Source organism: Stigmatopora argus, chromosome 8 (assembly GCF_051989625.1).
Source record: "Stigmatopora argus isolate UIUO_Sarg chromosome 8, RoL_Sarg_1.0, whole genome shotgun sequence".
Lineage (NCBI taxonomy): Eukaryota > Metazoa > Chordata > Actinopteri > Syngnathiformes > Syngnathidae > Stigmatopora > Stigmatopora argus.
In genome coordinates, this window is record NC_135394.1 from 7,129,280 (window position 1) to 7,141,994 (window position 12,715).

The following is a 12,715-nucleotide window of genomic DNA, read 5'->3' on the forward strand; positions in this document are numbered from 1 at the left end:
TGGTCCTCTGTGTGGAGTTTGAATGTTTTCCTCTGGCTTGTGCGGCTTTTTCTTCGGGTACTCCGGTTCCCCACATTCCCAAAACATGCATGGTAGGCTGGTTGTACACTCTAAATTGCCGCTAGGAATGAGTGTGAGCGTGAATGGTGGTTTGTCTCCCCGTGCCCTGTGATTGACTGGCCCCCAGTTCAGCTTGTCCTCCGCCTGGTCCCCAAAGCCTGGGCTCCAGCGCCCCCCGCAACCCTTGTGACAATAAGCAATTGAATAGATGTGAAACACAAGACAAGCATGAAAGTGCATTCCCTGATTTGTTCTTCATAACAGGCTGTTACATCATCAAAGAAACTAAGAATAAAGGGAAGGAAAAAAATAAAAACAAACTTTGGTGCCTTATTTTAACTTCACACTTTTAATTAATCATACTTTGACTGTAACAAAAGTAAGAAAAAAATATTTAGGATTGAAATCGTATATTGTAGAGATGCAATGTGTACGGTTTTGCCGAGGATGTGAGGAATGAAAAAGAGATACAGACGCTCCCCTACTTACGAACATTCGAGTTACGAACGACGGTACATACGAACATGTCTGCAAATTGCGTTTATGTCGAAAAATGTTCGTAAGTTCGATTTTGTATTGCGCGCCTTTTTCGGAGTAGTGCTTCTTTCCGCCGCTAATACCAACGCCTGGTGCTGTGAGAGCTCAGCTCACCCAGCATCTACTAAATAAATAAATTCTACTTTTGAGACTTACAAGGTTATTTTTGGTGGCAAATGAAAGGGTATGTCCAACCTAGGTGCTAACCAGTTTGTGTAATCCCACATCTCATTTTTGATGAACTCTAGCAGTTCCAGCATTTGGTTTGAATTATTCAAGGTCACCATTTTCAAGGACACTCTTCATTCATGTGCCAGACTTAGCAGGACCAATGGAATTGTGAAACTCAATATTCCACATAGTTATTAGAGCAGGCATCTTAAAATGCTTGAAATTCAGCAATAGTATATGTGAGAACAAAAGAGTCTGGGAGTTATGGTTCCCTTAGTGCCACAGCTAGAAAAGTCTGTTTATATTGTGAGTAGCTACACTCTCCTTTAAGAGGTCATGAGCATGTGGAATTAGACCAGGTGATCACAGTTCTGTGCAAAAATGTCTTTTGACCCTGGGAGGTGCTCTGTAAGTCACCTGCTGGGGTATGTGTTTGTGTGTATTCTCTAGAAAATTAGTTATAGGTATCATTAAACAGAAAGTCTATAGGTAGAGCTTTATGGAGCAACAGGCCTTCAGCTGTCAACACTGTTGCTTGGCCACAGAAACAGCTGCTTAAATGTACGACACATAGACGATAGACTAAGTCTTACCAAATACATGTGCGTACGTGTGTGCGTCAAATATCGACGCGTTTATTAGGTGCTCACAAAAGCACGTGTTTGTGTGTGTGGGTGGGTATAATGACTCCTTATGGCATTTTGTGTGGTAGTGTCTGCAGCCTTGGTGGTAAGGTTGACGAGGGTTAAACCCAGCTCGTTTGAAAGAGGATTAACCCTTCCTCTCTTGCAGACTGTTTGTGTGAGGGCGACTCAAATTTTCGCCATCTCTCACGTTCACGCCATAGTCCTGCTAAGGGCCACCACTAGGCAGCTGAAACCAGAGAGGGAATCAAGTACAATTTAAGTTAAAGTATGAAATGTTTAGTATCCATGCCTTGGAGCCAAGTAGGGTCGTGACTTGGTTACTCTCAGCTTGTGTTATTTTGTTTGTTTGTTATTACAATGAGCAAGTTTGATACTTTTTGAAAAGGATCAGTAGAGTGTTTCTAGGAAGAATTTCATGTTTTATTAGGCCATGATTTATAAACCCCTGGCAGCAGATTAAGCCTGAATATTTGGCTCTTGTGTACATATACATCAGAGTGCAGTTGCATCTTTACTTGCGCATACTTGCTCTCATAGAGATTTACTTGCTGAGGACCACACATCCCAAGTACCACTAGACTGGTTGGTAGTTGAGCCAATTTGGCTTGGTCATGGACAGGTAATAAAAATTGCTAGGTCACATTTTAGTTCAGCATATGACATTTGTTGGTTATAGATGGTGGTAGAATACACTATAATGTAAGACATGCTCTGTTCACAGTGAATTTTCCATTTTTTCATTGGACAGTTTTATATTTATGGCTTATATATATTTCAATACAAATATTAACTTTAATGATAAGTATGACATTGAGCTTGTTTGGGTTAAGTTGTTTTGAAGCATTATTTTCAGAATATTCTCCTAAAGTAGTTTTACTTATGTTAATGTTGGTTTATTTACAAGTTCCCTTTCTCCTTAGTGTATGGTTTGAATAAACCTCTTTTGCCCCCATTTTAACTACATTTTTTCCTCCAAAGAATCTTAAAAAAGAAAATCTCCTTTTGCTTTTGTTCTATTTCAATGTTTTATAAAGTATAAGATGATCATCATGACTGTGTTTTTCATTAGATTGTTTTTTTTTTTATCTTCTGTGCTTTTTGTTCCTTTTACACTTCTGTTTTATGTGAGAGGTGAAAATGATGAGTACAGGAATGCAGAAAGAGCACAAAACACATCAAGGGATAGAAAAAATACTGAAATTGCTGATGTGCGTGACTATATGTATACCTGCTTGTACTGTGATTGCTTGGAATAAAACAAGAAAAGAGAAATGTCCTAAAAGAGCTGCCAGGTATTTTGGAAAGGTTCTCTTCACCTGATTCTTTGTAAAGATTAGTTTGAATAGTATTTGGGCCAACTTCTGCTTACTTGCAACAAACTCTCTGCATGTTTCATTCCTTGAGTCAGTTTCTGTTTCTCTTTATTATGCATTGTTTGGTTTGTGCAATTTATACTCTGATGTGATTTATAATCTGAAACATGTGGTAGTTTCTTCAGCAGAACTTCTTTAAAATGTTCCAATGTACAAAATATAATACATTATTCAATGACTGCTTCTTGAAAGACCTCAGAGGCAAACATATACATACAATGCACTGAGTATTTAGTCTTATTAATAGTTTTATATATTTGGCACAACAATTGTCAAAAGTTTCTTTTTTTTTTCCATAGACGCTTTTCCCAAGATGAAAATCAGATTTGGGAGTCCCCCACTGGACTGAAGATATGTAGACACAGCTGGAATGTGAAGATGTTCGATGGATGGAGGTAAAACGAGACTGGAAATATCACTAGTACTCTCCCGGGAGTACATAAAGCTCTGGCAGTGGAACAGGATAGACAAGCACACAGTGAATCACATTGAGGCTAGCTGAAAACCTATTTGGTAACATGAAGCTATTAGTGGGAAAAAAGAAAAGAAAATGAAAGTAAATTTATCATTGTTTAGGTCCAATAGTCTTTTGTCAATAATGGGTATCACTAGGATTTTCGTTTCATTATTCTCAAGGGCATTTATGCTAGGATTTCGGCTGAAACACAAGTGCCTAAGGCATACCACACATAACCTTCAAAAATGAAATGGTACATCAATGATTACGGTAAAAGCTGAATATTCAAGATTAAATTTTGTACAAAATTAAAAATGTAATTAAAAATTATTTTTTTCCACATTCACTAGTAGGTTTAAAGAAATGTGAAATTGATAACTCTTTGAAATTTGAATTACCCTTGTTTTTTTTAGTTCAGCCAACATAGGATTAATTACACAAATTAAGGATAGACAAGTTTGTCCAGTAACCCTCTACACCATTCTATATGTCCATATATGATTTATATTCTGTCAGTGTATCATTATCACTTATTTTTTATGAAGGATTCAAACATGTTCCCCACTTTATGCCATTTCTCAATCATGTTCTTGGCAACACGGCCGCCAAGTACCTGTCACGTATCTTCCCTGAACATTTATTATTCACCCACAGTTGACTTTAATCAATTTTACAAGGCTTAAAGGCAGGAAGAGTGGGTTGGAGTCAAATAAAGAGTCAAGAAACAATAAAATACAGGCCGAGAGCCAAAGACCACATTCCTTAGGTTAGCTATGTCCATTGTTTTATTGAGAGGCGAGCGAACTGTTCAGTGTGGGCAGTCACAGGTGCAAGGGGATGGCAATATGCAGCAAGGCTGTGACAACTGTCAAAATGCAACATGAAGGATCAGGCAGCATGTCCATATGGAGACATGTGGACTCAGGAAATTTACATTATTTTTCTCCTCATGCACATGAAAGATGGGCAGGAGAGCAGACCCTCGTCAACCTCACATCTTCAGCCAGTCACACTTAGTGGACCATACCATAGCCTGCAGCACCCAGGTGTAGCTATCTGACAGCTTCTCGGCACAACCTTGATGATGTCAAAAGAAAGCAAAAGGTGCCTCAGGAACCTTTGTGATTGGTTGTTACACCCTATTCTTGAAACCTCAGTCTTGTGTATTTAGCCATGCAGCAGCTAAATGGAAAAAATGCCAAATACTTTTGCACATGCAACTGTGTCCTTGACTGATTGTTTTGCATCTTTGGGATGCCTTAGCGCATATTGTGACATGATGACCCGGTACTATAAATGCACTTTCATATAAGGACACAGTTTATTGTCAGTAATTCTTTTATTTGATTCTGTTGGATATTGAGATAGAACAATGTGACTGAGCTTTTTGGTAGATTTAATAAACCACAGGCATGAACACTTTGATGTGGGAGTGCTTCCTGTGTTATCATTCCCTACAAGTGAACGAGTATCCTGTCTGATCCACCAGATCCTCCACGAATAACAACATTCTGTACACGAAGATAAAACGGCACATTTACGACAAACATGTGTCTTCCCTACCTCCCTCACAACATTCTAGTCTCAGATAACCTCTAAAATACCACTAACGCTTCACTTATTGACAGTAAATGCTTATAAAAGAGAAGTTATTTTCCACTGTTACAGTTAAAGGTTAGATTTCAGATAAGCCTAATTTGCTAGATCCTCATTTCACGTCCGGCTAGATGTAATTAAATAATAGAACTGTTTAGATCTTACGTTATTTTATTTATCTTTAGTGTTTTATGATGACTCCATGCATGTTGATTAGCAAAGAACTTGGTAGGAAGATTTGGGAAGATACTCCGTTAACGAAAAGACAACGCTACATTGAGTGATTACACGAGTGAATTATTGTTTATAATCTAGCAAATTGATTTATGGTGGAACTAGATTTTATCATAAACTGAGTCAATACAATGTTTTGCATATTATACAATAAAAGTATCACAGATGTTTAAAAAAATATTATGACATTTATTTATCTGTGACTTACCATTTCATTTAAAAAAAAAAATTTGCATCTCCTCACCACAGCCATAAATTGTAAAAACTTGTACTGCAGAAGTAGCTTTTAACAAGTTCACAAAGTAGCTACCAATAGCTGTTTATAGTACAAGATCACTTTGCTCAAGTGCTGGCTTTTGAGCAATTTAATAGGATACTATTTAAAAAAAATCTATTGTTTATTGCCATGATGCCCTTTACCCTATTTTCTCTCGAAAATTAACTCTTTGTTAAGTATCTCTACTATAGTGTTAAATGTAAAATGCTTTATTAAAGCTCCTTTCAATCAGACAACATAGTAAAGGGGTACTAATGTTATGCGTAACAAGTGTAAATGAGACAATGAATAATCAAATCATACTGAGAAAAACAGGTATAATACAGATTTGTGATCAAATCAATTGGCAGTTCATTGCATGATTTATGCCAAGGGATTTGAGTCAGTGCGAATGTAATTACCAGTAGTAAGACTCACACTCACTCAGCAACTGCAATGGTCATGATGACTACAACAAATGCAGCTCACAAGCCAGTCACACTTGTTGAGCGATTTGAGCTCACTTGGGGAAAAAAAAATCCAACAGCTTCTTTGAGCTACCAGTCATGAAGCCAGCGTCATGTGCAATGCAGTTATTGTGGGAAGGTGCCTAGGTGGCTGCAGACTCGTACTTTCAACCATGTGTGCGTGTGCCCGTCATAAGTGTTATTATGGCCCACACATGCTGCCGACTGTAATGCATGTCAAGATCAAACTTATGGCCATTTGCAGACGCACGTGATTTGTAGAAACCAGGTGCAATTCTATTCAATGCCAAATACTCCCAAATCAGGGAACTTTCTAAAATACTGAAAAGTCAGTCCTCTCTTTGAATCTTGCGATGTGGAAAATTCTACAACACATGCCTTGATTTTTACTTTTATTAATTTATACACTATGGAGTGCACATGACTAAGGGAGTGCAGAATTATTAAGGAAGTTGTATTTTGAATGATTAATTTTATTATTGAACAGCAACCATGTTCTTAATGAACCCAAAATAATCATTAATATTAAAGCTGAATATTTTAGGGAGTTGTACTGGGGATTTTTTTAGTTTTAGGAAGACATCTGTGTCTGTAGATGACTATTACTGTGCATAATTATTAGGTAACTTAACAAAAATCAAAAATATATACCCATTTAATTTTTTTTTCACTAGATAAACCAAACAGTTCAACATTCACAAATGTACATTTCTGAAATTCAGAAGCTTGGCAATTTTAGAAGTGATGCACCCCTCTGCAAGATATCTCACTATTTTTGACTTTTCAGAGCCTGCCTCTTTTGACCCATTTTGCCAAAGGAAAGATAGTTGCCCACCGCTTTTCATTACAGAGATGCACATCACCTGAAATGCTTAATTGATAATGGGCTTTCGAGTTTATAGAGCTTGGATTACGACAGCCTGCATAAAGAGGATGTGATGTGGTCAAATACTCATGCCTAATAATTCGGCACTTCAGTAAAAAGTCACAAAATTGAAGAAAGTTCCATATATGCACTGCACCAGAGTATATTTCGATGTCTTAAAATGGGACTTCCACATAGAGATGTTACACAGAAACTTTTAATTAATAGACATTTATATACATACAAACAGAGGTTCTGGAAGGAGGAATTTAGGTTAGAGCATACAAGAAACTAAGAGTGCCGTCACAACTTCATCGCAGTTGTTGTTTTGTGTTGTTGTTTTTTAAGTAAAACATAAGGCACATTTGTCCCCAGTAATACATATATAATGAGCTTCATTATAAAAGATGCAGGGTTCAAATTGAGGATTAAAAAACAGGACCATGTAGTTCCAAAATGATGGTAGCTTCTCTCTTATTCACTCACCAAAGCTTGTGCTACCCTTGGACAATGACACAATAATTATTGGCACACCTAGCCTCAGATTCACATAATGCTCTTTCAGTCAGTGTTTGATACCGTCTATCTCTTGATTTAGCTCAGTTAGTTACTCGATAAAGAGAACGCAACACAATCATGACTCTAATTGTATCAGTAAGAATCTAGGTTTGAAACGCCACTTTGAAATTTTACTCTGCACTCGACTGCCACTGGGACAATTCGACATGCATGTGCTTGTGCTGGCTGAAAAAAAATTGGCGTACATGTGTGAAAAAAGGGGTTTGTGGTTTGGAGTTTGTGGGTATGTGTGTGAATGTGTGTGGAACTGCGGGTCAGAATCTGGAAAGTATCACAACTCACCCACTGCTGTTGACGACGTGTGGCACTAATACCACCAGGAGCTCTCAAATGGTCTCAGACAGCGGGGACTTTACTGTAAAGTAATGTCAGAATCAAACGTCTTGACATTATGTATTTAAGTCCCTGGAGGAGAAATTCCACCACAAGTTTTTTGATCACTTCACCGCACTTGCACTTTCATAAAATGTACTTCAATAGCAAAGCTGTAGGGTTAGAAATCTGTGAATGCAGAGATAAAAGCATCCCCACTAATGATATTGTATGTCAGAAATATGTTCAGAATCAATCAGAGAACAGTGTGTTTGGTATATGTGATGTATTAATTTTTGAGCCCACCCAGAAAACCTATTGGGCCCTGAATGTTAAACTTCAAGATTAAAAGAGAAAGCAAAGCATTTAGTACCTTTTGAGAGACAGTAAGTCAGCTCAAATATTTTCTTCATTCGGTTTCTGCAGATATCTGAGAGGTGTCATAGTATCCAGGGACTGCAATAGTATGCTGTATTAACTATTGTCCTTAATGTAGTTATTTGTTGGAGTATTCTATCAGCCAAGAATTTAGTTATCATTCTTCTGCTCACTTCTTTTTTTTCAAGTTTAAAAGCAGCAATTTTGCTCAATGCTTTTTATTGTATTGTTTGTATATTCCATTATTATAATTATTTTTATATTTTTTACAGCGGTCCATAGACCTCAACTGTATTAAATTGGCACATCTTATGATCAAAAGTATTATAATTACTAGTGACTAAGCAAAGCGTCTTTGAACCAGTCCGTTTTTTTCTATTCAATGAGATCACATACTCATTTGCTCATTTACAAGAGCAGACCACCAACTAAGCTCTATAAACTGCATCTGTGCTCGTACCATCGTTAAGTGCCACTATTGTGGGGTGCTGTGATTAGATTTAATTGACCCTTCTTGAAAACATAACACCTCACACCAGCCACCTCACATGAACATGGAGTAGGTGCTTTGTGGCTTGTCGACCTCAAAACAGTATTCACTTCCTGTATAGGTTGAAACCATCTTGACCAGCGTGAATCACTCTTCCATTTGCTTCGATTACACGCGCCCTTTCTGTCACCAGACTCCACACACACAATTTTGAAGCTAATTCCATTCAACATCAATATGGAGTTACTGCATTGAGATGTGGTTTGGGCATCGCATCCTGAAATGAGAACGTAGCTGTTGTGAGTAGTTTAAGGAAATAGCTTAAGCCTGTGAAACGTTATCCCACATCTGCTTTTGAGAAAGTGCTATTTTATCAGTTGTATTAGTAGGAGGCCAACATCACTGCGGGCAACCACTGGCTTTATGAATATGCAAAAGTTCATCCAGTAACATCTGTTTAACATTAAGAAATACACACCGAGTTTATTTGCAATTTCAACTATAACCTTTTTCAAATTACTTGGAATATTAAGCGACTGAAGTTTGTGATTGCATTTTATATTCCCAGTAAATGAGAATTGCAAATGTAATCCATGTAAATAATGGATTGGTTGTTGTGTACTCCAACATTTCCATTACAACAAAAATAAATAACTGAATTCTTTCCAGTAAGACTGACATCTTCATGTGCTCAAATCTTAGGTAATAGCATGCTATAGCTCAGGCTTAAGCGCCAGAAACTTTGCATGTCCTATCAGCAAGGGCGATGATTAAATTATGTAAACAGTTTGGAGAGGGTCCACGATTCCATTTCGTTGTGCTGCGAGTGTTTCCTCTGAAAGATGTGCTATATCTCTTCCCAGCGGAAAGGTAAAAATCAACAAGAAAATCATCAGCACTGAGCTTTACCAAAACAAGCATCTATCGTTATTAGGGACCATGGTTTAGTTTTGGGGACCTCAATCCTCTCTAGGCTGTAAATTGGTCTCGACAATAAACAGCTGGTTCATGGGAGCAAAGAGAAGTTTGAAATTAATCAAACAAATTTCCGTATCACTTTTCTGCATGGTTGGCTGCCATTCAAAATAATAAATACTATTCCATTAAAATGATATTTGTTTTCAGTAAGTCTTTTTGTTGTTTTCTTTTTCTTATAAAGTAGTCACAATATAGATAGAATCATGCAAACCTTTTTTGTAATGAATATGATGTTTGATGGTGAGGATGATGGTGTTTTGGCCCCTAATAATCTGCTCCACTTTTATAAACGTTCCTAAAGTGTTTGATCCTTTGATAAAGAGAGCAAAAAATATCCTGAAGCTTGTCGGAATTAAATCTGAATGGGTTTATTTGTTTAAGATACTAGAGCTTGGGAGTCTAATAGAGGAGAACCGGGGTGGTCCACAGTCTATTTGTTCACTAGCGGCTGATTTTTGGATTTTAGTTTCAGTGTGGTGACAGAAAGGTTGGCGGTCATAGGAAATGAACAAGACCGTGTGTATGATTATAATTGTGATTGTGGAGAATATTTCTTTTCTTTGCAAGCTTAAAAGTTGTGGTCGTAGGAAGGAATTGTCCGTAGCATGAAAAAGTTTCTAAACTCATCAAGAACGGTGTCTTGAAATTTGAAAAAATAAAAGTGAGGAAAGCAGCACTGACTGATGGGGGGCATGGTCCCTAAGGATTCCTTCATGGATTATTTTGAAGCAGCTGTTTTTGGCCTCACTAAATGGAGACGTTGTGCTGTGGTTTGGACCCTGCACCCCCTTTCTCCTCCCAAGTCCTTACCAATACTTCCCAAATCCTTTTTTCCTGTGCTACCCCTCCCTACTAAAACAAAATGGTGGCAGGAGTTGGAGCTGTCACCTATTTGAACCAACGCTATTGTAAACCACTCTGTGACCTCCATCTCTTCATAGCAAAATACTGCCTGACGTGGTCCTTGACAGGATCTCGGCCAAACAAGCGAATAGGGCTGAGTGTCAGAATGGGGCTTCATTTGAAAGCCCATGGGTGCTCTGCTAACTATACTTTCCACTCAATTATCTTCCTGTTCCCAAAGCCCTTAATGAAAACATTTTAGTACACCTTTTGGGAGGTTAACAGGGGTTCAGATTCCGAGTGCCTCCGTCCTTCAAGACCTGACACTGAGACCTATTACAGGAGAGAAAAAATTGAGGACCTATTACAGGAGAGAAAAAATTGAGAACCTTTTCATGAGGGTATCATCTGGTGACATATTGTTTCTCACATTGCCCAAACTGATTTGTGTTCTCGCATCAATTTGACAGCCCCCTCTGGAAGCTATTAGCTTGGAAGAATCACCCCCTGTACTGTTAGTGGTCAGTCAAAAACAAATAATATGATCACCCAATAGTGTTTGCAAGGGAAGGTAGCTCTGTAGTACCACAAGGATTGGAAATGTTTACGAACACTCACAACGACAGGAAAGGCTCAAAGGAAAACATACCCGCTGTTTCCAACAATGCCCCACAGCTTCATCTCATCTCCTTAATAGTGCTGCATTTCGGACCAGAGAGCTTGAGCAAGGTCAAAGGTGAGTGGGAGAAAAGCACAGTTGAATCTTAGATGGATTAGCACCCAGTGACCCAGATGCTCCCAAACAAGCACTACACAATTAGAGATCCTCTTTATGGTACATCACTGCTGGATGGTTCATTTCATTCATTCTTGTCATCCATAAAGTAGCAGAGATGTTACAAATTGAGAGAATCAAATATTGTGTATAACTTTCATGTTGGATCAAAGTGAATTCTTTTGCAATGTTGTTTTGGAGGTTTCATGTTAGTGCAAATAGTGCTCATATGTTAGGTTGATTCTTTCAGCTTCTTCCTGTGATCCTGTGAGCTTTACATTTTTGACAAATGTGAATCCATACAGCAAGGTGGGAAAGCTGCTGTTAATCTTGAGGAAGTTAAAGTGGAGTTGGGTTTCTTAACACACTTAAACTTAAATGAACTGCAATCCATCATATTGATCCAGTGTCCATCTGAAGGTTCCAGGAAAGAAATGTGATAAGAAGGAGGCTGCTTATCAAAAACCAAACACCAAGCTAATTTGTATCATTCAAAAAGTTGAGCACGAAGGCTAGCCTTTTCGATGCCGGGTGGGATTGCTTTCACAGTGGATAACACCACTGTGGTTTGTTTTCATGTGTATTCATTATGATAAGTTGTTCCACTAGAACTCTGTGGCCACTTCTTAAAATTATTAGGAGTCATAAAAAGACAAATCTGCTTCAAAACAAATGCATTCTTTATACATACCAATGTTTCACAGTGCTACAGCTGCCACTGCAAAAACAAAAAAATATTTAAAACAGAGGCATGATTTACTTAAACCTGACCAAATGTCGAGTTCCATTTTTTTCCATACTGTAATGCATATGTTTACACACACAGCCTTTATTTATGAAAGAAAGTGCCAACTTTTTGCTTACTACACACTCAACCGCCACTGGCTAAATATATGAAAATCTAAATACTATAGGCACTTGCTCACTGACACTAAGTTGCGAATAGCCAAGCAGAGCAAATTTAAACATTAAATATTCACATTCAAAGAATTCAGCTTCTTATTAATGAAAATCTATCTCTTTGTAAAGGCAAAACATGGGACCACCTAAAATAGCTCTTCAAAGGGACATTATGAGCTTTTCCATGCAAATTGTTTTGCAAACCTGATGAAATAATGTCAGAGGTTCTAAAAAATATGTTTAAAAAACATATTGTAGCTACAGCTTTGCCACAATCTTAGTAAGTAGGAATACTTCATTTTTTTTTGTCTTGTGAGGCAACAATTTGATAAAAAAGGTCATATATATATATATATATATATATATATATATATATATATATATATATATATATATATATATATATATCTATATCTCTATATCTCTATATCTCTATATCAATCAATCAATCAATCAATCAATCAATCAATCAATCAATAAATAAAAAAAGAGAGTGCCCGGCGGATAAGTTGTTAGCATGTCGGCCTCACGGGCTCTGGGGTCGAGAGTTCTATCCCAGGTCGGCCCACACTGTGTGGAGTTTGCATGTTCTCTAGGTAGTCCAGTTTCCGATCACATCCCAAAAACATGCATGGTGGGCTGGTTGAACTCTCTAAACTGCCCCTAGGTACGAGTGTGAGCATGTATGGTTGTCTGTCTCCTTGTGCTGATTGGCTAGCCACCAATTCAGAGTGTCTTGGTGCCCATAGTTATCTGGGATAGTTTTCAGCACTCTC

General features: G+C 37.7%; 1 long non-coding RNA gene across 3 annotated transcripts in view; it reads left to right on the plus strand.

Annotated features, from left to right (window-relative positions):
* Positions 1–12,715, plus strand: part of LOC144079197 (uncharacterized) — a 62,904-nt gene that overhangs the window by 29,123 nt on the left and 21,066 nt on the right. For all 3 annotated transcript variants that reach the window (XR_013301451.1, XR_013301452.1, XR_013301450.1), the window contains exon 3: positions 3,088–3,183. This is a non-coding gene — a long non-coding RNA (uncharacterized LOC144079197). The remainder of the gene's footprint in view (positions 1–3,087; positions 3,184–12,715) is intronic.